The sequence below is a fragment of the Botryllus schlosseri genome, chromosome 10 (assembly GCF_051294905.1).
Source record: "Botryllus schlosseri isolate E-star chromosome 10, Bs_hap1, whole genome shotgun sequence".
Taxonomy (NCBI): domain Eukaryota; kingdom Metazoa; phylum Chordata; class Ascidiacea; order Stolidobranchia; family Styelidae; genus Botryllus; species Botryllus schlosseri.
Window position 1 is genome coordinate 2,920,838 of NC_137245.1, and position 26,347 is coordinate 2,947,184.

General features: G+C 41.4%; 2 long non-coding RNA genes across 4 annotated transcripts in view; one reads left to right on the plus strand and one right to left on the minus strand.

Moving 5' to 3' along the window:
* Positions 1-26,347, plus strand: part of LOC145447847 (uncharacterized) — a 287,550-nt gene that overhangs the window by 211,087 nt on the left and 50,116 nt on the right. The gene's annotated exons all lie outside the window — the stretch shown is intronic.
* Positions 10,417-26,347, minus strand: part of LOC145447834 (uncharacterized) — a 232,404-nt gene continuing 216,473 nt past the window's right edge. Inside the window, exons 2-5 of one of the 3 annotated variants that reach the window (XR_013917715.1) lie at positions 11,746-11,856; positions 10,760-10,821; positions 10,603-10,659; positions 10,417-10,539 (exon numbers count right to left, since the gene is read on the minus strand). This is a non-coding gene — a long non-coding RNA (uncharacterized LOC145447834). The other 2 variants (XR_013917713.1, XR_013917717.1) reach the window with 2 other exon arrangements.

Consider the following 26,347-nt stretch of genomic DNA (forward strand, 5'->3'; position numbering starts at 1 on the left):
CTATACAAAATGCTAATATAAATAAAATAATAATCTGAGACATTTATAGAAACCATATAGCAAGGTTTGACCTGTAATAGAGAGAGAAAAAACATTTGAATTATACAAGCAAATAGGCTTGTTGCTTATGCACAATTGTCACACATAAATGTTACTACACCTCTACCATAGACACCAGCACATATATCATGGTACCATGCGTCACAAATGTGACATTGAATCCAACCCTCATTCTCCTCATCCTCATAAAAATTACCACCACAAGTACCACAATTGTTTTCGGAACTTACACTTGAGGTTACTGCATTGATACTAGCGCAACGATTTATCTCAACTTGCTCGACTGACTGAACTGGTTTTGTTGATTGAGCCTTCAGCAAGGCACTAAGCTAATTTCTGTATGTCTGACCCGTCAATACTCGAATTCCTGTCTCAATCGACTTCTTTCTTGTTTTTCTTTTCTGAGTGGACACTGGAAATGGTAATATATTCTGAAACGAACTCGCTGCTGCATTTTCATGGTCCAATGAACGAGATGAGATGGTGTTGGCATCTCTACAGAAGCTTGTTGAAATGGTGGAACTACAACATGCGTCTTCAGTCGGCATAGGATCAGAGCTTCGGATCAGTACATCAGTTGTTCTTGATGGCTCATATGCGACGTCAGGAATTACTGATTTTTCAAGAGGAAAGAGCCCAGTTGATTTAAAAGACTGTACAGCATTCCTCATAGTGGCCACTTTCATGTACGACTTGCAGAACTTCTCGGGAAAATCCAGCCTTGAAATACCCATTCCAGGATTATTTCGTAGGTGCATTCGAGCAGCCTCCTTGTAGTAGTCTTTGAACGGTTTAAAATGAATTTTATCAAGCGGCTGAAGATAATGACTGGTATGCGGAGGAATACTCACAATTTCCACATTGTTCTCCGCAGCATACGCAAGAGCTTTTCCACATCTTGTATGCAACCCATGGCCATCCACTACTGAAACAAATCACGATTTATGTAGCCAGTTTCACTGTATTTTACAATTGTAGAAGGAGGCATGTCACGTTCCAAGCGAGCATTGGGTCTCTTCCCCTTGAATATTACCTTTGGTGGAACGTAGTGACCAGCTGCATTTACTGCCATTATCACAGTTTGCAGTTGGCCCCGCTCTCCGCTTGTTATTTGGCTACAGTACCGGGAACTTTTGCAACCAACAACATTTTTCAACGCCAGGAACCAAATTCAGTCCTGTTTCGTCAGCATTATATATCCGTCCGGGATTCCCTAGAATCGCATATTTCGTCATTAATTCTTGAATTAATTTGAAATACGTATCCACAATTGGCTTGTTCAAGTGGATGGCCCTTTGAATAGATAAGGCTTGTGGCTTTCTGATTGTCAGAGTGTCCTTGTGACGCCCACGAAATCCCCTCCACCAATCCAATCCAGCCATCTTTTTGCCAGTGGAGAAATTATGTGGAATATGATTTTCTTCCACAAATTCAAAATCCGATTTCTTATGTCTTCAACAGTAAGTGGGAAACCTCGTCTCTCAGATTCTAAATTATGAGTCAAAAGTTTTCACTAATTAGCCTCCCCTACAAACAAAACCTGCCTACCTTTTTCGAACCTGACTTTTTTGTCAAATCTCCTGACAAGTGACGGATTAGAGTTGTCCTTAATATGTCAAAACTTCTAGCTGCTGCCTAAATTTTTGATCCTCTGGAAACCTCATCTATTTCTTTTTTCATATCATTTTCATCCCAACTCACTCCATTACTCTTTCTTTGAAAATTTCGCGGCATTTTAGCATAAACGTATATGTAACATGGGGTAATATGGACGCATGTAAAATGGCTTAAAATTACGAATGAATACAGCTACCAAATAACAACAATAAATTCCTTTATGTATGTTATTATTCAGGTAACAAGTCTAAATTTGTTACAGCAATCCGCCATATAATTCGACGATATTTGGAAAATGTGGGCCCCAAATGAAGTTTCACCCCCTCTACCAGCCACATCTAGCTGCAACAGATACATCACATATTTAAAATTGATGAACTGGCGGTAAACATCATCCAACGCCCAAGTCTAATTCATATTCTACACTGCTCCGACTTGCAGTCCACCGAAACACGAATATAGTCGCAATCACATACATAATTCGGCATACAGGTCCGGATTACATGGCTATTCTACAGATATGCCACTCTTCCTCCTCACGAAAGCGTCAGCAGTCGCTAAGGCGACCAACACACAGCTAAATCGATACCTTGTTGCTGATTTCGCTGTAACGACTTCATATATGTCTATTTCAGGGGTGGGCAATTTCAGGGGTGGGCAAACTTTTGAGCTCGCGGGCCGCATTCAACTTCTGAATCCATTCGCGGGCCGCACTATATGAAATCGGGATTATAAATCAAAACGCAATATTGCTGGTATTTGACTATATAGTGAATAAATGGAGATAATATGTATGCTTATTTAAAACAAACTAAACGTTGCTATGATGATATCGTAGACGCGACGGAAACAATGGCAACATTTCATAGGCTGGTCGACCTGAATAACCAAGTTATCAAAACTATAGAGATGAAAGTATGTTTTCCGGATTCTTAGAACAGGATTAAAATTTAAATCTGTGAGGATCATAACCATGTTAGCTTCAAACACGCTTCTACTATATGTGTAGATAAAATATAAATACCCACATAAAAAACGCATACAGAGAACGAATCTATTTAAGACACGCGCAAATCGTTTTTATAAGCACATCACTGAGATAATTGAAACTGGAGTGGCCAATCTCAAATCACACTCGTGATCCGAATTAGGCCTACGTTACCAAGTTATTTCGCAATTTTTGACTCATCCGCTTATACACCATGTTAGTGTGGGTTGCAGCTAGGATCTGGACCGGAACAGCACATATTCCTCCCTCAGACTGTGGTCGGTCCCTAAAAGTTTGATCAATAAAACTTTTGGTGGGCGAAGTACCTCCCACAACTCTTGTACGATCGGGATTTTCGCAACAAGTGGCAGAGGCGTTTTGATACAATATGAATTTGCTGTCAAGAAAATCGATTTGAGTTATTGACTGACTTTCAGCAATATTATTAGTAATCAGCGCGTGACCTCCCAGCTATTGGTCAAAAGATATTGGAGTCGCCCACACGTAGCATACCACAAGAAAACTAAAAAAATCTTTCGTGACACGCACACAGAAATTGTTATTCTTGCATGGGGCGCATCATTTTTCTCTGTGTGTGTCCCTAGTGACATTTGTATTATGGGGCCCAGATTAAGGGGACAGTAATATTCGCCGCGACCATCCATCGCGGCGGCTATGGACAATGTACACAAATTATGTCTCGGCTTTCGTGACACGCACACAGAAATTGTTATTCTTGCATGGGGCGCATCATTTTTCTCTGTGTGTGTCCCTAGTGACATTTGTATTATGGGGCCCAGATTAAGGGGACAGTAATATTCGCCGCGACCATCCATCGCGGCGGCTATGGACAATGTACACAAATTATGTCTCGGCTAAGTTCCTTTTTTAAGTAGTATTCTTCGTGGAGTTGCATGTGGGCCGAATCTTCATGTCTTGGCGTGTCGTGGCGCTGTAATGGCTGTTAATTCCTATTAATTATGCAATGGGTATATGTAAGTAAATTACGTCATGACTTCCTATTTAAAAATATAGTTGTTCTCCAAGATGTCTTTTTATCACAATCATATTATATTCCATTGTGTCTTTGAATATAAATTCCAAGAAACAAAATAGATGTAATCGTGATCGACTACTTTTGCTGTATTCGTAATCGATTACATTCATGAAATTATCACCCCTTGTCAATGGTAAGGTAAGGTCAATGGCGAAGTAAGGCATCAACAGGGCCCTTTAGGCTTTTACATTTTTAGAGTGCGATTTCGCATTTGTCAGGTCTTGATCACGCCAAGTTCCTAAACCAAATACCATATATGTAAGAAAGAAAGAGATAATGTGGATGCCTGTCTATGGGCACCTGTAATGACGCAGTGTGCCAGAAGAAGGCAATGTGTAGCCGTTCGGTCGTAGTCTTCGCTATCTAACTGAATGCGGTCAAGTTACTTCAGGTTCGACTGGACCCAGAGACACATTGCAGATTCCACGGATATATTACAAGGAAAGCAGGCACAATGAACACATCAACACTTCCAATCCAATCCAAGACTTAACACAGTAACAACTCCACACAAAGACACTCCAAGACCAACTCCATATCCAACCCAACTACATACACCAATACTGTTATCACTTCCTCTTTCCCCATCCCGCATGCTACCTTACGCATGACTGGCCTTGCAACCAGATAGTCCGGAGTCATTATGGCTCCGGAGCTGAGCGGTTACAAATGTTAGGTCTCCTGGGCTTCGAAGCATGTGATAGGCTAATGTTGCTCGGGGGTAAAACTTAATCGCATATCTGATAACATTAGAGTGGTATCTGCGGGCATCAGAATGCCTTGTTTAAGTTTTAACGTTGCTCTTTAAAAACATCCATCCTCTGCAATTCGTTCATGCTTCCCGCTTCACTCTGAACATATCCTTAAAAAATACTTTGTCAATAATCTTGTTTATACGTCCATTAACATCCATCATACGACTATTGCTGAATGAAGATCTTCCTGGACAATAATCATCCGAACCACATGGAGTACTTTTTTAATATTTTCTGTTGTGTGTTGTATTTACATCATATTTTCTGCGAACGTGTATGCAACAGAATTGTTCCAAACTGAAGACAGATATACCAATTCTGAAAACTTGGCACTTACTTCGGCGCTGTTCGCCGGAGATTTGATGTCCTTCAACAAAAAATAAATTACGAACCTACAACTTCCCACCGAGGAACTCTTGAACAGATGACCTTCTTTTGTAAATGATCTCCGGCCCAAGGTCTTGTGTTGATGTGTGTTTCGCGTATCTACTGTATCCCGACACAAAGTTTCATTCAGTCAAGATAATCTATTCGACATTGGGTATGACAGATTACCCAGATTCTGAAAAGTGAACAACAGTAGAAATGGCATAGGCCTACTTATTGCTGAAGCGTTGAAAATTTCCTGATATAATTCCGGGCGCTTCCAATTTCATATCGTAATTTCTGGAGCTTCCTCCCATGCAATGCAGCTGATTCAATTATCAGACTGCTTGTAAGAGAAATCCTGAAAAAATTGTTTCATAGCAATATAACATGACATGATTACCCATATTCACTCAATTCGCAAGGTACCTCATTATTGGCATAACATGCCCATTTTTCTTCCAACAAGTTATCATTGCTCTCTCTCAAGCTCCATGTATGTGCATTAGGATTGTGAAAATTTCAATTTTTTTAAGCAAGCCACGTGATTGTGTCTCGTTGTATTGATTATTGATAAAGACTGTCTCGTTCTATAGATTATTGATAAAGACATCAACGAGCCTGAAAGATGCTCTCAAAAAGGTCATCAAGATCAAGATTGCGGGCAAAGCGTTCGAAATTATCCCTCTACGAGTGGGCGGGGAATAGCAGAGGTCGGCGGGCAATCACAAACTTGGATTCTTGATTGGTTGAAAGACTGATTTGTGATCGTCGATGGTAACGATTGCGCTTTACTCTCTAGTATTGGTTTCCAGCAATTCTGCAGATATCGTAATTTGCCACCGACAGTTAATGGTACCCGTGTGTAATAGTTAATTACTTCCTTCTTGCAGCATGTGTAAACCAGTATTGCTATGCATTGCACAGGTGCTTCGGCCAATATAGGTAAAATGCACTGCATGCATCCTGCTATCTTTGAACCGTCCCAAATATACTGTGCTTCTGCTTCTGGTTTCGTGCCATTGCACCCGCAACATTGGGAAATCCAGCAATAACATATAAAATTGTCTTGGTCTCCGAGAAGTTATCGGGCAGTTTTATGAATATATATTTTTTACGGCATATTGCCAACACAACTTTGTGCAAGCTTCTCTGTGCAGTACGGCGAGCAGCTCCTATGAGATCGCCTTCGGTACGTTGAAAGTTTTCATTTGCCAGGAAGCATAAGGTACATGCCCACTGAATGACACGGCGCAGTGCGTGTTTGCCGCTATACAAGTCATGGTCATCACGAATGACGTAAAAACACTTCCTTGTTGAAACGGTACCTGCCTTAAACTCACTGCAGGTATATTTTCAAGAGGAGTCAGTACATTCCGTAAATATTTTTGTCGTGAGTTCGGGTTTGCCACTTCTTCACCCCCCCCCCCCGCCCCCTAGTTCTCAATTTCCACAATATCAAAAGCTTCGTTCTCACCAAGCCTATATCGAACTGAAGATGAATTTTACTACGTAAATACGCTGGTTACCATATAAGCCACTGCTAAGTCGAGTCGGCTGGCCATTCGAGTTTAGGCGCGGAGTTGCAAATCGTAACGCGGCTCAACCGAGTTCGTATTCGTGACTCAAGTTAGCTTTCTTTGAAACTAGCTTCTGGCCTTAGCCCTTAATGATGTAGCGAAGCACTGTGCCGATTTTCAAGATCGTCGCGCAAGGATTGGTGTAGTGATTTCGTTAGCGAAGTTGAGTATTTATGCCGATATACATTTTGTTAGTATTGGTGCAACTGCAGCGGTGATTCGATGTGTACGACTTGATAAATAGTATTTTCGCTGGGTAGTCAAATATTTAATTAATTTGATTTGTACCTTTCTCTGTCCATGATTTCTTTGGAATTTTACCAAAGTCTGGCGACTTGGCAACTTCAGTCGCAGAGTTTTTTGTCACAATGTACCTCAGAATATTGCGGTCAGATTTAGCAAAAAATGAAGAACAGAAGATGCTTAGAGCCTCTACATGGATTTATTTTGCCAATACGGAATGCATCACACAGGAATGACAATATCATGCACCAGCTTCATGACGGCACGTAAGAATAAACTCAGCAACAGACAAAATAGTGCATTTGCAAAGCATCTATAGCATTTTTTCATTCAATCGCAGCTCCAGAAAAGCGATTTGCAAACGGGGTGGGAGCAATGTTCCCTTTAAGCTGCGCGCGTGCGCGGCCGCGCACTGCTGACGAAGTCTCTGCGCACAGAAAAACGTATCCCGCGCACAAGAAAGCCGAAGTGATGACCTTTTTTTCTGTCGTTACGCACTGTTTTCCGAGGGACCGCGCCAGTGAGTTGTTGAGTGTGCGCAGACTCGTGAAAAATTAAAGGTGATATTGAGCGGCAGTATTTGATATTGAAAGCGTGTTGCCTTTGGGGATTATTTAACGCAATTTTTCAGGGAAATAGCCACAAAATGACGACTTTCAGGATTAAACGAACTTTTGCCTTGTCGGAGCACTACGATGCATATGGTAGTAGTGGATTGGAGATGATGAACTAATCTAAAGTCTTATTCACCACTCCAAACCCAAGATACCCTATACCAGGTCTGAGCAAAGTGCGACCCGCGGGCCAAATTCGGCCAGCGGAGCTATTCTGTACGGCCCGCAAAAGGTTGCTTGAAATTGAAAATATAAAACCTACTTTTTAATGTTGCTGTGTATGGACTAAAACCATAGGATGTATAAATTGAAGCTGAAATTCGTTTACTATCAAGCCCATTCGTTAACATGCCGAGATTACGCAGCCTAAACGTACCTCACATGCCTAATCCAGATTCAAAGTAAAGTCAAAGTAGCGAATTATACCGTTACAATTGAAGTCACAAGAAGTAACCAAACCTTCTTTCAGGGATATCTAGACTGTGCGGCCCGCGATAGTCTGAAGAAACTTACTAAAATATTGATAAAATGCGTACTAAAAATCGAATTAATGCGGGGACTTTATTAACCGAATGGCATCGGCTGCAATTTTCGAAAAATTTTACTTCAATTTTCAAAATCGAAAAACTGCCTTAATGGGATTGGAGCACGGTAAACAAGGTAGCGTTCGATTCAGAATTTCAACGCGGATCCGATTGCGCCACTCAAATCATTTCGAGCTCAGTGTATGGCCACTTATATCATGAGCAAGCCGAGAAAACGTTTGTTGGAAACAGAAATGCTAAATTGCGGACCTTATGAACCTTAGTATAGGTATTCGACGACCATACAGTCTGGTGTATTGTATAGGCTCAGAATTCATCGTTCTAGAGAGCCCTGAGGGTGCGTTCTAGGTGCGGTTTCGTGCCAAAAGTTTTCGAGTCTGATGCCGAAAACACCTCACTACGAACGCAAGGCCTGTTTTCGCCACCACTACGAACGACAGGTGTTTTGGTAATTATTTCGAAGAACTAGTCACTTGGAACGCAGACGTGATTCGACGTCCATGATTGTCAAACCGGCGCCGAGGCGCTGTCGTTCTTAGTGCAGTCCGTATACCACGTCTGTGTAGATGATAGGTATGAGAGGTTTTGATAGTCGGCAATATACAGTTGGCTTGCTTGGTTAGATGGTAAAGTTCTCCATTTTTTTCAGTAATCAAGTATTTAGCATGTCCAGTAGGCCTATCGGTAGTCAAAATGCACAACATGTGTATGCGGTAATGACTATTTTGAAAGGGAGAAGGTTTCGTCGCAAGAACCAGAATAAAATACTGTTGGATTTATGTCAGCAGCATTTACACTTGATTGCTTGCTGTATTACTGGCACAGTACGTCGTCCACGACAACTGAAAGCAAACAGTAACTACTGGGAGCGGGTGCTCACAAGATGGTCCGTAGCAGATTATAGGTACCATTTAAGATTAAACAAGTGAGTGGAAAATGGTATTTTGATACTGTGATACATGTTCTCTTATAAGCACTGTCAATAATAGGTCAACATTTGAGCGGCTGTGTTGCATGATAAAACCACATGTTTTGACTGTCGAAACAAACTTTTGCATTCCGATTTCTGTGGAATGTCGACTTGCCATAGCATTGTGGCGTCTTGGTAGTGCACCAAGCTACCGTGCTCTTGGCGAACACTTTGGACTTGGGAAGACAACTGTTTTTGAGGTGATATTACCTATTCGTTTCTAAATGTGTTTCTTATTAACATACATTTTGTATTTAGATCACAATTGAAATTTGCAAAATATTAGTGAAAAGAGTCATGCCAACATGTGTTCGGATTCCAAGAGATATAGAGTCAGCAGCTTTGGCATTCTCAACTAAGAGAGGACTGCTGAATTGCATAGGTGCGATTGATGGTTGCCACATCGCCATACCGAGGCCACATTTAGATGGGGACGACTATTTCAATAGGAAGATGTTCTTTTCCATCAATATGCAAGCCTTGGTAGACTATAGAGGGAGGTGAGGGTATAGATTTCTGTTATGGAGCATTGCTCGGATAAAATGTGTATATGTTTGCAACAGATTCATTGATGTAGTAATTGGTTGGCCAGGGAAATGCCACGATGCAAGAATATTTGCCAACAGCACGCTGTTCGAAAAATGCCAAGGCGGTACATTGTTTCCCGATGTAAGCATCTTATGGTATTTTTGTTACGAATGAAGCTGATATACTACTTATCTACTACTTACTGACTTCTTATCAATTCCCTTGTATATGTCCTTGAAGTTTTAGCATTTATTCTATACTCAGTTTCTCACTCATGCTGATTGCTCAAACAACGAATCTATTTTCAGAGTCCAATGGAATACGAAGGTATTAAAATACCATACTATTTTCTTGGCGACTCTGCATATCCTCTCAAGACTTTCTGTGTCACACCATTTCAAACTTGTGACACAGAAAATAAATCTGCCTTTAACAAGGTAAGCAAGATGTATTGGATGAGATGTGGCACTAAGGTTGGTAAATTGCTTCCAAGGGCACAGCTAAAATTATCGTGGAGCAGTTGAGGTTCAAAATTGACTATAAAGTCATTGATTTGAAATGATTTACTTAGTCCTGCACAGTGCCCACCTAGTAATTGTCATCAAACAGTGAAGATTTAAGATGACTATAAAATCACTGCTACATCTTAGGCTACTCCAGTCAGGTTTTCGAAAATCCTATGTCCACCCAGATTGTAACATAGTGGCCTATTTATTTCAGAAACACAGCTCAGCAAGGATGGTTGTGGAGCAAGCCTTCGGTCGTCTGAAATCTCGATGGCTATGCATCCTAAAAAGATGCGATGCTAGTCCAACCAACGCAAGGATCATTATTGGCGCTTGTGTAACGCTGCATAATATCTGCGAATCGCAGAGAGACATTATACACGATTTGGATGCAGTTGTAGAAGAAAATGCCGAAAGTCATGCAAATCTGGATGCTGATACAGCTGCAACACGCATCAGAGAAGCATTAGTTGATTTCATTGTATAAGAAAAAAATTCGGTGGGATCAGTTGATCCAATAAATCTTGAATCCGATTTTTGTGATACTAATCCTCGTTGAATTGATATGTAGAATTTTCAACGCGTTTAAGTACTAGCCGCCAGACAGAATCGAAAAATTTCGTTCCCTGAAAAATACTTTTTATTCAGCAGGCAAGTTTTCAGTAGTATCAAACAGTTCCCCATCGTCCTCAAGGATAACCGAAACAATGCTGTGGAAATAAGTGCAGGTAGTTGGTACGGTGAACAGGAAAGAAAATATGATTGCTCGGAACCTTGGTTCTGCCGCAGAAGTTCCTGGAGCATCTGTGGTAAGCGTCGATGTCCGCTGGCTAAAATTATATATGCAGTCAAGAATTGGCATCAGTTCCAGTAAAACGAAGTTTGTCATGGCTCAATAAAATGACTGATAGGTAACTGAAATATATTCACCCTCGCATCAACATCTCCATCATTCTCATCTGATGTTCCCTCTCTTTTTCTTCTTGCTTTTCCTAAAATACCAATGTTTTTCACTTATCGCTTGAAAAATAGGTGAACATTTCCATACATATGGGAAAGAATCTTTATGATTTATACTTCCAAATCCATCATCATCATCATCATTGGTTTATTAGCAATTTTATCAGTTCAATACACCACAAAAAATGCGATACAATGAAAAGACAGGAAGATGTCGAAGCGACAAGGAGTAGTCTATGGAATCTGACACCCGCCTTGGCCTAGGCGATGTAAAGAGGAGGCATGGACACTGAATGAAAGTAAAGAATACAGTATAGAAAAAGAAAGCGACAATAAAAGGGCGGCATGTCATGGGAAGCGAGATCGATAGGTCAGTCGTGGTCCGGTAATCTTGAGGATGGACTGTATTTATTTAGTAGTAATTGCTTGTATTTCGACTTGAATGTGGACATGCTCGTCGACTGTCGGATGGCCGGCGGGACACTGTTCCACACATCAGGTCCGGCATATTTGATAGAGCGATGATCTTTTCGGTCGATCATATGATATTTGGACGACGTGGACGCGCGTGTGTTGTACTTGTGCGCTTTTGATTCCGAGGTAAAGAAGTCATTGAAATATTCGGGGCAACGGCCGCAGTGGAACTGATACATAAACTTGGCGATTTCTAGTTTCCGCATATCTTCTATGTTTAGGACGCCGACAATTTCGGTTTGGTGAGGGGTTTGGTGCTGAGAACCTCATCAAGGATTTCGTAAACAGGGCTCAACACTTTTGGTGCATAACGATCTCCACCACCCCCTGTCTTGTTGCCCTCATCCTTGTACTTTCGGTAAATTCGTTTGAGGGCCTGGATTATTTTAAGGCAACAGTCTGGGCTTCGATATATAGCGTGTTCTGACAGCAATTCGGATACTATCTTGAAAATATCAGCATTCTTTTGGTTTGATGCTAACATATTTTGTATCTCGGATTTGGACCATGATATGACCAGTTGCAATACTTCCCTGTCACTCCAAGTTGTCCCCCTCGACATCCGTACACTTGTATCTAGCATATGATCAACTCTGTGAAATAAAAACACTCTCATATATATCATTACTATATATCATTACTATATAAACTATATATTACTATATTACTATATATTACTATATATTACTATATATCATTACTATATAAACTACGAAAACCCGCATATCTACAGTATATATACCCCTACAAACTACCAGATCACACTACGTACATAAATATATACTGTGACCGTGACCAACTACAAGTTCACTGAATAGAACAAGTACCAGTATCCAATATCTGCCACCTCCATAAGCAATATCACCAATGTCGACAAGTTCATACCACCTGTAACAGGTAGTTTCGCGTCAACAACAAACGCGAAAATACACGTTCGTAGTAGCCTGCTAGCACGATAATAATTTCGCGTTTCGCGCCACTACGAACGCCCTCGGTAGTCGAGCAAGAGCCACTACGAACGGTTGGGTTTTCGAGAAGATCGGCGCGAAAACCACCAGTCGGAACGCGGTGATTTCGAAACCACTACCGAAACCAGGTCCACTTCGAACGGTCGTGTTCTCGCGATTGGTTTCGAAATCATTTCGAAAACGTCACCTAGAACGCACCCTTAGTCAGCTCGCGGCAGGACGCCGAGAGAGCGAGTCATGGCTATAGTGATGCGCGCGCGTATGGTAACTTCTAAGGCTTATAACTCAAACTGTTGTGACCCTATATTAGTCATTTTAGTATTCGTAGACGGATATTTACAGTTCTTACCATAATGATATACTGCAAATGCCTATCATTACTACAACGTAAGATATATATCGATGTACGACAGCTCTTTGTATACCCAGACGCACGCTTTTGCGTAGGTATATTCGCTGAGTAATATTGTATGTATTCCGAATTATACTTTACCATTAGCCGTTATTTAGAATCATATAGACAACAACAATTCACAGACACAATCGATGAAGGTGTATGCCTATTAGAACACGATATATTTCACGTTATGTGACGGGTATTCAGCCATGTGCTTGAAGCTGGTACGGTAGTCTGACGGGATTCGCTTCCCGGTTTTCAAATGAAACCGCGAGCGGTATAGAACTAGTATAGTTGCTTTAGCACAGTATAAACAGAAACTGACAATCGCTATTCATAGCAACAAACTTCAGCTGGTTATGACGAATAAAACCAACTAAACGACAGTGTATATGGCGGGTATGAGGAACGCGCGTGTCTGCGAAATGATGCTTCGGCGGATATTTTTGTCACGCGGCCTATCACATAGCTTTTGATCAGCTTAGATGTAACTAATATCAGATATGAAGATATGTGTGGACGTGTATGGACACTAGCTATTGACATAATGAAACAACTATGCCCGAAGACGACCAGAACGAAACATACAGAACGTTATCTGAGAGTGGTCAATGACGCGCGAATTGCCGACACAGTGCATTTTGCAACATATTTATCTACGGTGTTTGATATACGATTTTGACGTCTTCGATATAATAAATATCAGATAACAAGGTATCAATGAACTTAACAAGGTATCAATGAACTTGTACGAACAATATCTATTCACAGAAATGAACAACAACGACCTAGCACGATTAATATGTAATATATCGTGGTTTCAATTACGGCACTCTTCTCTCGTACCGGCATGTCGAAAAATAGACACGCCGGTGCCAAACTTATTCTTAGTAGGCTATATTTCACCATGATAATTCTAAGGCAGTGGGTCTCAACCTGGGGGACCCGTGCCCCTTGGGGTCATGAAAGCATCTGAAGGGGATCGCGACGCTGAGCTCAACTGAAAAATTTTCTCGCACTCTGCGCGATTTACTTCCAATTCATAATTATAGCTCTGTATTTTAGTATGAATTTCATATTAAAAAATCTCTCATCAATAGTCGTAACCTCCCATGCCACCAAACTATCCGTTAGGTTGGCTATAGCATGCTGGTTGCGTTTTGTGATATGACGATAAGGGGGCGCGAAATCTACACATATATAGTAGAAGCGTGTTTAAAGCTAACATGCTTATGATCCCACCCCTAAAACCTCAGATAGTCGAGTTACTAGGTCCAGAGGACTTCACCGTTACCAGGCAACAGCTTCAAAGTAAAAACTCTGATATGTGCGCTGATCATTGTATTTCATATTTAATTAAAAGATCTCAAGGTTGAACTGAACAGTATCTAAATTATTTTGATGATAAAAAATGTGAGAATGATAAAATTGTTCGTGTTTGTGTAAAGAGCTTGATTACAGTTGCCTAATAAACACATTAAATGTATACATCTGTGATTCGTGATATACTTAACACAGTGAGTCAGTTTTGCGCTGAGCGGTTGTATTTGGTTCGTATTGTGTACGCTCACGGATTGCTTCTAGACCAGTGGTTCTCAACCTGGGGGGCGCCCCCCCCTCGGGAGGCGTGAAGGCATCTGAATGGGGGCACGAAGAAGCACTCAACTGTAATTTTTTTCGCGCCCGGCGCGATTTACCCTTAATTTACGCGTGTTTCTCCATATATAAACCGAATTTCATATTTTCGAATACTCTCTTCAACAGTCATAACCTTCCATGCCAACAGTCATAACCTTCCATGCCATCAAACAATCTGTTAGGGTTGCTTGCATCGTGGTTGGATTTTGTGATATAACGATAAGGGGGCGCGAAATTTTTCAGTATCATAAAGGGGGGCGTGTATAAAAAAAGGTTGAGAACCACTGTTCTAGACCAACCTGTTCCACGGGAAACAATTCGCGATATAACCACTATAGTGATTCAGTGGACAGGATACCATAGTCATTTGTCCCCGCGGAATATGTAGGTCATTACACATTAAAAACACCTGTTTTCAAAACCGATCGTGGAAAATCAACAATATGCAAGATATACAGTGTAATTAGTTCCACGAAATACACAATGCACGTCCATGAAGCACCACAATGACGCTTTTCCGAAGCTCCATAGGCTGATTTTCGACTGCTAGCTATCTCAAAATAGTGCGTTTCTGGTTTCGAAATGCAACATTCTTGACTTCCGGTATTTTACGCTTCACGAGCGAACAATTATACTACTAATACTTCTCACTCGATCAGCTTTACCTGTAAATGTGATTACGTGAGCAGAGACAGGATTAAAATTGATAGCAATATATGCATTTCTCGATGATATTGACCGATTTGATCATGAATTATAGAAAATTTTAGCGCTTGGCGCGTTTAATTCGAACGCCCACTAAACGAAGACCAGACACAGATGATTAGTAGCGGGGGGCAAGCGTGCAGCCCGAGGGGGGTCTGGGGGGCGAAGCCCCCCAGAAGTTCGGTTTATCACCCTATGGTGGGCGTGGATGCGCACTGTTGTCCAAGGGCCTGCGCGGTGAGTTGGCGTATTTGCGCAGACTCGTGAAAAATTAGAGGGAACATTGGGTGGGAGGTACCCAGTACACATCCTCGATACATCAAAATCGAGAACACGTTTGATGTTGTGCGGAAACGTTAGATAGGGCAAATATTACCTCTATGTACAGAAGGGGGGCGACAGGAGCTGGACATGATGGATAAAAATCAGGCTGGTTTGACCAGTACGGTTTCGAAAATTGGTATTTCAGAATTGTTCTACCTACTGTGAAAAGACAAGTTGTGTGAAGAACTTTTTGGAGGTAATTTATCATGTCACATGACCACAGCGATTCTTAATCCAGCACGGACATTTTATTGCTTTTGTGTGTCTCCCCCCCCCCCAATTTCACTCATCTCACTTGGCCATTGGATGTCTCATATTTCAGCAGCATGAAGGCTAAATGAAGAAAGATCTTAAACTTAATGGGGTGGAAGCCAAAAACATGTTAACAGCGTCATCTCAAAAGATACTTTTCCATTATGCCTTCGTGAATTATGGAATGATATCGGTGGCGACGAAGGTATGACCACCTCTTCTTGTCTGAAGTATGGACTTGAAAAAGCAGTCATCTTCACAATAGATGAGTCACATATGCTGTGCCGCACCGTCGCGATAGTTTGTAGAGTGTAAGTGAAGTGAACTTGCAAATTGACGAGCAACTGGCATGAAACGACAATGGCGAAAAATTGTTGTAACCTTGAGGAAAGACTTCAAAACGGAGAGAAAATGTTGATCAACCAACATCTCAACGAGAAAGAGTTGGAAGTACTCAACTTAAAAGTGATGACGATTCTTCAGAAGCAGAAAAATTTCAGGAAGATTCGAGTCATGATACAGTTGAAGCGGGAGCAAATCAAAAAGTGGGCCGGTATGTAAAGCTTGGGAACGAGGGAGAATTTTCCCAGGTCTTGTGGATAGTACAGAATAGCATGGTGCAGAAGTCATGCGAAATCGGAAATATCCAATTCCAGAAGATCAGATAATCTATTACTGGAAGGATATCAAACTTACTGAAAGGGCGCGTCTCCATCTAAGCTGCAAGGTGTTTTAAACTGAGCTTTAATATACTTCAAGCAGTGCAGAGCAGTTCCTTCGAGTGCTGATGAGAATGAGCTGATGGAAGATTCCAGCTCTGCAGTCTTGACATTTTTTGACCCAAACTCGGCAGTTATTGCTAGCTCGGAAATGATAAGTTGATTGCCGAACACAATCATTGATTGATAACAAGCCTCGAACTACTGCTATCTCCGGCTGATTGATAACAAGCCCCGAACTACTATCTCCGGCTATGTAAATTGACGTGATCACCATGGATAGGTGCATTGTGGGTAGTAAGCTGAGTGGTTTAGGACAGTAGCTTATGGAAAAGCGGGTAAATTTTCAATAAATATGTTTTACCCTTGATAGATTTGCAGTATGCTATAAGATTAGAGCTTTGTATGAATAATTATTTAATAGTCAAAATTTGTCCTTCAGTCCAATAGCTTGTGTATTGAGTCATAGTGTGGAGTTCAATATGTCGCATATAGTCCGTTCGCATAGTATAGTGACTGTCTTCGCTGTGCATATAGGGGTCGTTCAAGTCGGGAAAAAACTTCAGAGTCGAACGTAAGAAGCAATAGTGTGATGAAGAGTCGATAGCACGGCTTTGATATCCCAGAAGTGGTGGAAAGCGTCGATACAACAAATTTCAGGCTCCTAACAAACAGTTCCTGATGAGAAACGCCATTGTACTGTACAGCACTAACAGATGAAATATTTTTCCGTTACTGTGCAGTCACCTCTCTCTGAAAAAGTTATTTACCGGTTCCATCAGCAACGCCAGTGGAAGAAATTGAAAAAAGGTTGATTTGAGCTAGACTGAACACCATATGGAAATGAAAATTTGGATGAGGTCATGGCTAGGATAATTTGCAATGACGCTGAAGTCGTAATGATGATGGATAGAATGTCGATCTGCAAACAGGTCTTTTGAGATAGATAATAATATCGAGAATATAAGTATATATGGGTATACAATGATGAATATTATTTGCCTCTTGTGAATTTGTTTAACTCCATGTGGACATCACGAAATCTCTATACTACAAAATAATTTAGTTTTTTTTTTCAGCGCAAGCCCTTGTACTTGGGCGGGCATACCATTTATGATTTTTCTTCAAATGATAGTCATCAAATATGGAAAATTATTTCCGGGTTTATTAGCTCATCCCTTGCCGTGTAGGGGCACTTGATGTTTCGACGCGACACTCCGTTGTCAATGAGTGCCGATTTACCAGGCGTCGAATCCTGTATGCTGCACTAAAATCTGCTACCGTGGACTAGGCAAACCTTACGTATCAGTCTTGTATTAAATCTTACACAACCAAGCGCTCCAAATTGAACAAGGCTTAGGTTCAAACATGAAGAATGAAGATGCGCAATCGAGAGAGATTCGTAATAGTGCTTGCTCGTCCGTTGCTCGATGGAATGGAGCAGGATGCAGCAGCAGCAACAATGAAAATATATAGGCAAGCGAATAGGAAATTAGAACAGTAATCAAATAATCAAGATTAAAATCAAGATTAAAATCAGACAATTAGAATGATAGAACAGTAAACAAATAATCAGGATTAAATGAGACAATTAGAATGATAAAGCGAACTAGAAATAAGGACAGTTGACTTGAGAACTGATTCCTCTAAAGACATCAAAATAGAGAAAAAAATACCATGCGCAAAAAATACCATGCGCAATCGCAAACACTCCCCCATTTGACTGAACCCAGTCAACAGAATCGCTCCAATATGAGTCAGTACTCAGAAGCGTACACAAATCTGTAACCGCACAGGTACGACGTCTGTACAATACAAATGTCAATTCGAAATGGCACGTTCCTTTGGTTCACGTCACAACTTCTGAGAACCATGGGGTTTTTAGAGCGCAACAAAAAGGGCCAAGTAATACTTTATCACATCCAGTCAACGTCGATACAAAATAGTTCGGTGGATCAGCCGATTAAAGCCATCAGGATAAGCGACTCGACCCCAGATCGACTAAATTTGGTCTGAAGTGGCGAACAGATGATGCAATCCCCGACTGTTACAGTTACATTTCAATACAATACACATGAGGTTAAATGACAAATGCCCATCGTATTAGAAGCTATACATACAGTCATCTCCCGGTTAAGTACGCAACTTGATCCTGAGTAGTTTGTGCGAACTTATGTGGTAGGGCGAACTTAGCAGTGAAACAGCCACCTATAGGCTACGCAACGCACAAATTTCGCATTTATTACGTAATTCACGATGCGTTGCTCGTGTGTGGTTTTCCATGCTATTCTTTTCTGCTAGTGTACAGTACACCACAAGTATGTTGGGTACAATTTTCTCGTTCGCATGATGTCAGGTAAAGGTAAGCGTAGCGTTAAAGTGAATCCCAAACATTGAAAGTCATCGCCAAGTTGTGTGTGCCGTCCTCTCCGAGTAAAAGAAGTATGGCATGAGTGAAGCTGCTATCCGAAAGATTTTGAAAAACCGGGAAGTTATTCGAAAGCGTTCTGCTTTGATGTCTGAAGCGACAAAAAGTTTCGAGCATCTGTTTTTCGGTTTCCTGAGCCGAAAGATATTCTATGACTTTGGATTGATAGCATGCGCCGTGCAAGTCTTTCCGTTTCCTTGAAATGAATGAATTGTTGAAAAAGTTGAACCAGTAATTTGTGAAGAATTTTTGCGTACTTATCTGGGATGCGAACTTAAACGGGTGCGTACTTAACCGGGAGTTAACTGTACAACCTTCGACCATATCGACGTTCAATAAATCACTCCTGAATGTTAGACAGGCGTTCAGCAACTCTAGTGATGAAAACCAATCACTTTAAAATTGTAGAGAGGCGTCCAGCAACTCTACAAGTGACGAGAATATATGACGAGAATATACCACCTTTAAATGGTAGAGAGGCGTCCAGCAGATCTGCAAGCGTTGATAACGTTGTATGACGGGGAATAGAACGTGGGCTCCGACGAGAACGTTTGTCCCAAGGTCTTGATAGCGGTAATCAATGTCAGAAGAATCCTGTCACTGTCGCGAAAACTTCGTTGCCGTTGGAGAATATGAATTCATCGTCGCAATCGTGGAGGCGGGGCTGACAGCATTCAACTGTGTAACGATCTTGAATATAGCAGTCAATCGAAACGACTGTTCACCAAACGTTGTAAGACGAAAACGAATGAATCTTGATTGTCGCAACGGTAAACGTAGATTGGGAAATTGGTCGCAATCGTCCATTCCGTTCCAATAGAAAACGACATCATTCAACTGAATGTAACAAAATATATAGCAGATTCGGTGCCAAGCAGAGAGTTGGCCAATCCTAGATGAGCAGCAGAGTCCTGAATATAGACTGCGCCCGATTCGACGAGAGTCTTGAAGAGAGAGATATATTTATTGATTTGTCCAACCGTAAAGAAAACATCATTGGCACATGCAACAACAATAAATGAACTTACGGTATAGGACAGGGTGTGACCGATATGACTCTGGGTAGGGTCAACTAGTCTGATCACACCGTGCATTAACAAATACAGATATTGTGTTATAAATTTGGATGCATTGGTTGGGATCAATCAATTCAGCTCAGCATAAAAATAAAATACTAAAGAAACTACAAATTTGGTGGGAGACAAGCGGATCATTGGTAATGGGAGATGAGGTGACTGAATAATTCCTTTTTGAAGGAGTGGTATGGGAGGTCTCGTATTGAAGAGGGTATAGCATTCCATATGACTGGACCGGCATAGTCGATCGATTTCTTTGTGAGGCTACTGGTGGGTCGATGAAAATAGATGTTACCCTGGGAAGAAAATCTGGTATTGTGTGAGTGAACAGTTTGAGCAAGGACGAAGAAATCATTAAACACAGGAGGCAATTCATTTGAAAAATATTGATGCATAAATTTAGCTACTTCAAATGTAAAAATATCGTCAAATTTTAGAATATTGTATTTGCGGTAGTACTGGGATAATCTTGTTCGATGGGGCAAGCCAGCCATCAAACGCATGGCTCGGTTTTGCAGGGTACGAATTTTAGAACAATGTGAAGTACAAGCATTCCCCCAGACAATTATGCCATACTGTACATACGAATAAAAAAGCGAAAAGTAAATTGTCTTAAGCACAGATCTAGGAACTATGTGCTTGAGTTTTGTCATTACACCTACACATCTAGAAAGCTGTGTTATGGTATGAGCAATATGCGGTTTCCATGACAATTTAGAGTCAATGATGATTCCAAGATATTTTGCTGAGTCACACAGTGAGATACAGTTATTATTTAGATTCACAGTATCAGAAGCAGTATTAAAGAGCATCATCACAGTTTTATCGGTATTTAAACTTAATTTGTTAGCAGCAAGCCATTGAGAGACTTTTTTAAGTTCACTCCGCACAGAACTTTGTAGGTTGCTTATAGTATCGGATGAAAGAAAAAGATGGGTATCATCGGCAAAAAGATGGGTATCATCGGCAAACAGTGTAGTATAAAAGGAGGAACAGTTAATAATATCATTGATGTAGATCAAAAATAGGGTCGGTCCTAAAACTGAGCCCTGAGGCACTCCACACTCTACATTCATTTCTACCGATTTTGACAGACCCAATTTCACAAACTGCTTACGGTTTGCAAGGTAGTTCGTGAGCAGGGACTTGGCAATCCCTCTAATTCCATAATGCTCTAGTTTTCGTATCAGTATCTCGTGGTTCACAGTATCAAAGGCTTTCCGAAGATCAATAAAGATACTACAGCCAACTCTTTTATCTTTAATAATTTTGTAGTAATTTGTCACAATTGATAGGATGGCATGGTTATTGTTATGACCCGATCTAAAGCCAAATTGGGAAGGAGTGAATACCGATTGCAATTCAAAGAATTTCTTGAGCCTATAATCTAGCAATTTCTCATATAGAGTGGAAAGGTTTGACAGAATAGATATGGGACGGTAATTAGACATTGAATTTTTGCAGCCGTTTTTATGAACTGGAATAACCCTGGCAGTTTTTAGAGCACTAGAAAAAATACCCAAGTTCATGGAGCCATTGAACAACGTACAAATTGTATCTCCTATAATATTAAATACTAGTTTTATGAAGTAGATTGGTATTGAGTCAGGTCCTACTGCTTTTGTGTCCTTCATTCCAGATAATATCGTTGCTACCTCTCCTACGTCGGTTGGCTCCATAAAGATGGAGTTCATGGAGCGAGGCTTCATGAATGATAGGATATCATGCGGGCTTTGAGGTATAGAAGATGCTAGCTCTGGACCAATCTGGCAAAAGTGATGGTTGAACTTTTCTGCTACAACATCAGGATCTTTGATGACCGTATGGCCACATGCTATTTCAATGTTCTGTAATTGTGATTCGTTTTTGGTATTGGAAGTGTTCACAATTTCACGAATGGTTCTCCAGGTTTGCTTTTGATCCTTGAAACTCTGCTCAAACCGGTTCATGTAGAATGCTCTTTTGGCCTTTTCTTTCATTTTTGTTACCTTGTTGGCATATCGTTTGAAGATCTTTTTCTCATCTTCAGTTCCGTTACTATAATATCTTTTATGCATCCAATCTCTTGTTTTGATGGCTGCCAGAATTTCTCGACTGATCCAGGGCTTAGATTTTAGGCGTCGGGTGTTACGATTGACTTTGCGGATAGGAAATTCTTTGTCAACGGCTTGAATGAGCTTTAATGCGAATCGCTTCCAGACTCACTATGGCGAATTGATTCCAGACCAGCATTATTACGAATTGTTTCGACGCGACACTCCGATCTAATGAATGCCGATTTACCAGGCGTCGAATCCTGTCTGTTGCACTAAAATCTGCTACCTCGGACTAGGCAAACCTTGCGTATCAGTCTTGTATTTCAATAGAATCAAGCAATCCAAATCGAATATTAACCAATGTGATCTTCGGAATTGCTTTAAGAATATCAACATGCTAATACATTACAAGAGAGTGAGGTTCGCAATAGTGCTAGCTCGTCCGTTGCTCGATGGTATGGAGACCGGGATAACGGTAACGAGGGCAATTTATACACTAGCGAAAAGATAATTAAAGAGTAATCAAACAATTAAGTCACTAAAATCGTAGAAATACAATTAGTACAAGCACGAAATACAGACAGTTGAACTGAGAACTGATTCCTCTGAAAACATCAAAATGGAGAATAAATACCATGCGCAATCGCAAACACTCGAACTCCGACACACTATCAGGGAGAACCAGGCCATCAGGTGTTGCTGCAATATATGGAAATTGTGGTAATATATGGAAATTGTGGTTGTATTACGAGTCCAGACCTCGATGTTTTTCGACTGGACAAATATGAGAAGACAGCTATCGCGGCTGTTTCATACAAACTCCCATATACAATGGCATCTGAACTTAGTTCACTATTGTTGTACATCGATTCGCACAATTTCCACATGTCACGTCGATCATGGCCGACAGGATTCCTCCAAACCTTGATGCTGTTGAGCGCCACTTTCTTTCAAAATGCCACCGAGGGGATTGACGTTGCTTGATTGTCGCCTCATATTTCTGCCTCTGAGCACTTGAAATTTATCAACATAATTGGGATTGAGCATTGACATGAGAAATATACTTACAGCAAGAGCTTGATCAATCCATTACTCCCCGAATGACCTTTCTAAATAATGGTGATCAATCATTGCAGCATGCTTGCTTGCTCTCTCAAATATATATTTGAAAGATATCCTGAGGTCTTGCAATGATTGATTGTCTTGCTCCGTACAGAGTCGGTGAATTTGCTATCGTAAGAGTTTTCATCTTCATTCGGCGAAATTGAGTTCCCAAAAATGTCACTGATTTTGTAAGTTTTACCTGAATGAAAAATCCGACAGCTATCAACCTTCATATGTATATGAACTATAAAGTCATACCTGAACTTATTTGAGGAGGATGATGGAACGTTTGCAATGTTTCTGTGCATGCCTTTGAAATTTGAACAGTCTTCAACTGACAAGGCAAGACATGATAAATGTTTCCAATTTGCATTAGGACCGCTTCCTCCTGAGCATTCATAGTCACTAAACAAGAGAGGAGTTATCCACTGTTCTTACAACTTATCTTGCTCCAATAACTGACATACCTCTTCATCGATGCTTTAACAATGGCAGTGAAATAGTGTACAGTCTCAGTCAAATAGTGTACAGTCTCAATCAACAAAAGCTGTACAGGCCTTCACGCACATCTTTTTTCCAACTATTAAACTGTCTTCGATCCTTACTATTTAGTAAAGTTTAGTAAAGTAAGCCTCGATAGAGCATCCTTTGAGAGTGGTGGTGGAATAATTCAAAATTCTCTGGTTAATAACCAAATTTGGGCCACTCTGGTAACTCTGTACTCCTGACATACGACGTTCTACCAAAATCATTATTCCTGTCATTAAGCGAGCAGCCTGCAATGCAAAAGGTAATATTGATCCACAGTGTCATTGAAGTTGAAACCTCCATACCTTCTCAACTTGAGTAGAAGCCTCTAGAGCAGTGGTTCTCATCCTTTTTTGACACGCGCCCCCCTTGGAGATGGTCAAAAAATTCGCGCCCCCCTGACCCCCCTTTCATTTATCGTCATGTCAAAAAGAGCACATCATCTAATACAGAGGTGGGCAACGTTTTTGATAATCATTGCCGCATTTCGATTGCTTATGTAGCGTAAGGCCGCATTCCAGGGCATAGCCGCAATGAACGATCTGGACGCAAAATTCCTATGGTAAACTGTCCATATCCATTCCCGGTGAACTCCGGACTATTCTACTTTTCACAATGGCCTATTGTCCGCACCGAAATCGCGAGTGGCAATGTTATGAATAATTGCCGGGAGGTGCATATTGTCGCGCGGAGCGCGAAAATTTTTCAGGGCCGCGAACGAATTGTTATTTCTTGCCAATTCTCATTCCGGCTCAGATTAAGATGGGCGCTACTGCATTAAAATTGAAGTCTTGTTGAATTGCGCGGAGGGCGAAGAAAATTTCAAGATTAATTAAAATCTCTCGAAAATGCGGGAGTGAATTCGTAATTGCAATTTGCATGTCTACGGCCGCCTACACATACTGATTGAATTAGGCGTCGACAGCCTCTCAAATTCCCTTCTACGGCCGCAGGCTGCCCACCCCTGATCTAATAGTATACATAAGGTATATCTTACGTCAATTTTGAATCTGCATTCCAGTTGTTGAGTCTTTTACATTGCTGAAAATTTCTCCAAACTTGTTTGAAAATAACAAAAAAACATTGAACAAGACATCCATTAATTAATTTCAAGGTAGGTCACCCTGAGACTAATCCTGAGGCTGGTAGTGAGTACAGAGAGCAAGGCGTCGTTCTGTCCTGCCAGGCTAAATTTGATGAGTTTTGTAAATTAATTAAATTGTGTTGATTTATAGCCTAATTGAGGGCGAAACCGTGCAACCTATGTTGCATCTAAGTCTGTCTTAGGCAGTGCAGCGCGACAAGCTCTAGGCTACTGTCAAAGCTATGAATCAATGAATGACTTACACGTGGGAATTGCTCTCTATATCTCCAAAGAATATCAAAAATTTGCTCAAATGAAGTTGAAATCAGACTATACTCCATTGAGCGCGGTCGCTAGAGTTTGAATTTTGCAAGCTTTCTTGAATATGGATTAAATTTCATCTTCAATAATCGTCTTCTCATAATGGATGTGAAACACATGTTCAGACACGTACAATTTATACTTACTTTGTCAATTTCTCGCGCCCCCCCCTATACTGACTTCGTCAATTTCTCGCGCCCCCCCCTGAGAGCCTCCCGCGCCCCCCAAGGGGGGCGTGCCCCCCAGGTTGAGAACCCCTGCTCTAGAGGCAAGCTCACATGCTACAGCTTAGTTCGGTCTCAATCTGCACTTTTTCAAATATAGTTCTGTATTGCACCATGTACCTGAATGAACTTAGATTACATCAATTTCACGGCATCGTATCTGATCAAAACACTGCGACCTGCACTCCAGAGCTGGACACACCGGGTCTATATCACTTCTTCCTCCCCCCTTCCTGTTGGGGCTTGGAGGGGCCTTGGAGAGCTCGCGCAGACCCCGGTGTAGCGTGTCCCCAAGAGGTGCCCGACGTCCCCCGCACCCACATTCTGCCCCTAGTAACGGAAAACCTCTTCTGGACCCAACGAAGAGACCAGAAATCCGAAACGCACCGACCGCACCTACGCCTTCGGCGTTCATCCGAGCGGAAGGACAGTGATCTGCACTTAGCCGCATTCGCTTCAGGGCTGGGCACGAGTGAATTGCTTCAACTGAGACCGCATGCCCATCACTGGCTTAACCAATAGCGAGACATCATCTTCAAACCCCATGGCGCTCACGAAGTGACCCTCGGCGGTTGGACCAAAAGGCTTGAGACTACAGAAGCCCTCGTCAATCACCAAGTTGAACGAAATCGGCAATTAGGGCCGCCTTGACGGACACTACGTGTGACCACAATGCACTCCCCGTACAGGTCGGTCGCTGCCCTGTAGTATCAGCTACTCATGTACTCCACAAGAGGTTGAGGCGTACCCCTCTGTCGAGCCGTTCGCAGGACCAACTACTACTAGTAACTTTTCAGACTACGGAGAGGTCGAGAGCCTTAATGATGTAACATCGAGGCAAACAAGCTGTATATACAGTTTGGAAAGCATGTTTATGGAACATAGTCGAGTCTGCTACCTCATCGTGTGCTTTCTAATGTGGACAATAGACACATAGTTACAAAAAATATTTATCGAAGCGACAAGAAATATTAATCGAAGAAATTTCAATATAACAGCGACTTTCTAGCGACTGAAGAATCAATGTTATGGTTGATCGAGCGTTGGGTGGTTTCGCCAGTCCCGAAATTCCTTTGAGATGTGCTATGGCACGCTAATTTAGTATAGACTACGTCGCGTTCCCTCTAGGGTCTGCAGCAGAGAGTCGGCGAATACGTTGGCCTGCACTTTATTGTATAGCAAAAAAACATCAAAGGTCCTGCACTTTATTGTATAGCAGAAAACATCAACGGAATTAGGATAAAACTTCGGATGAAATGAACAGCATCGGTCGTACAGCG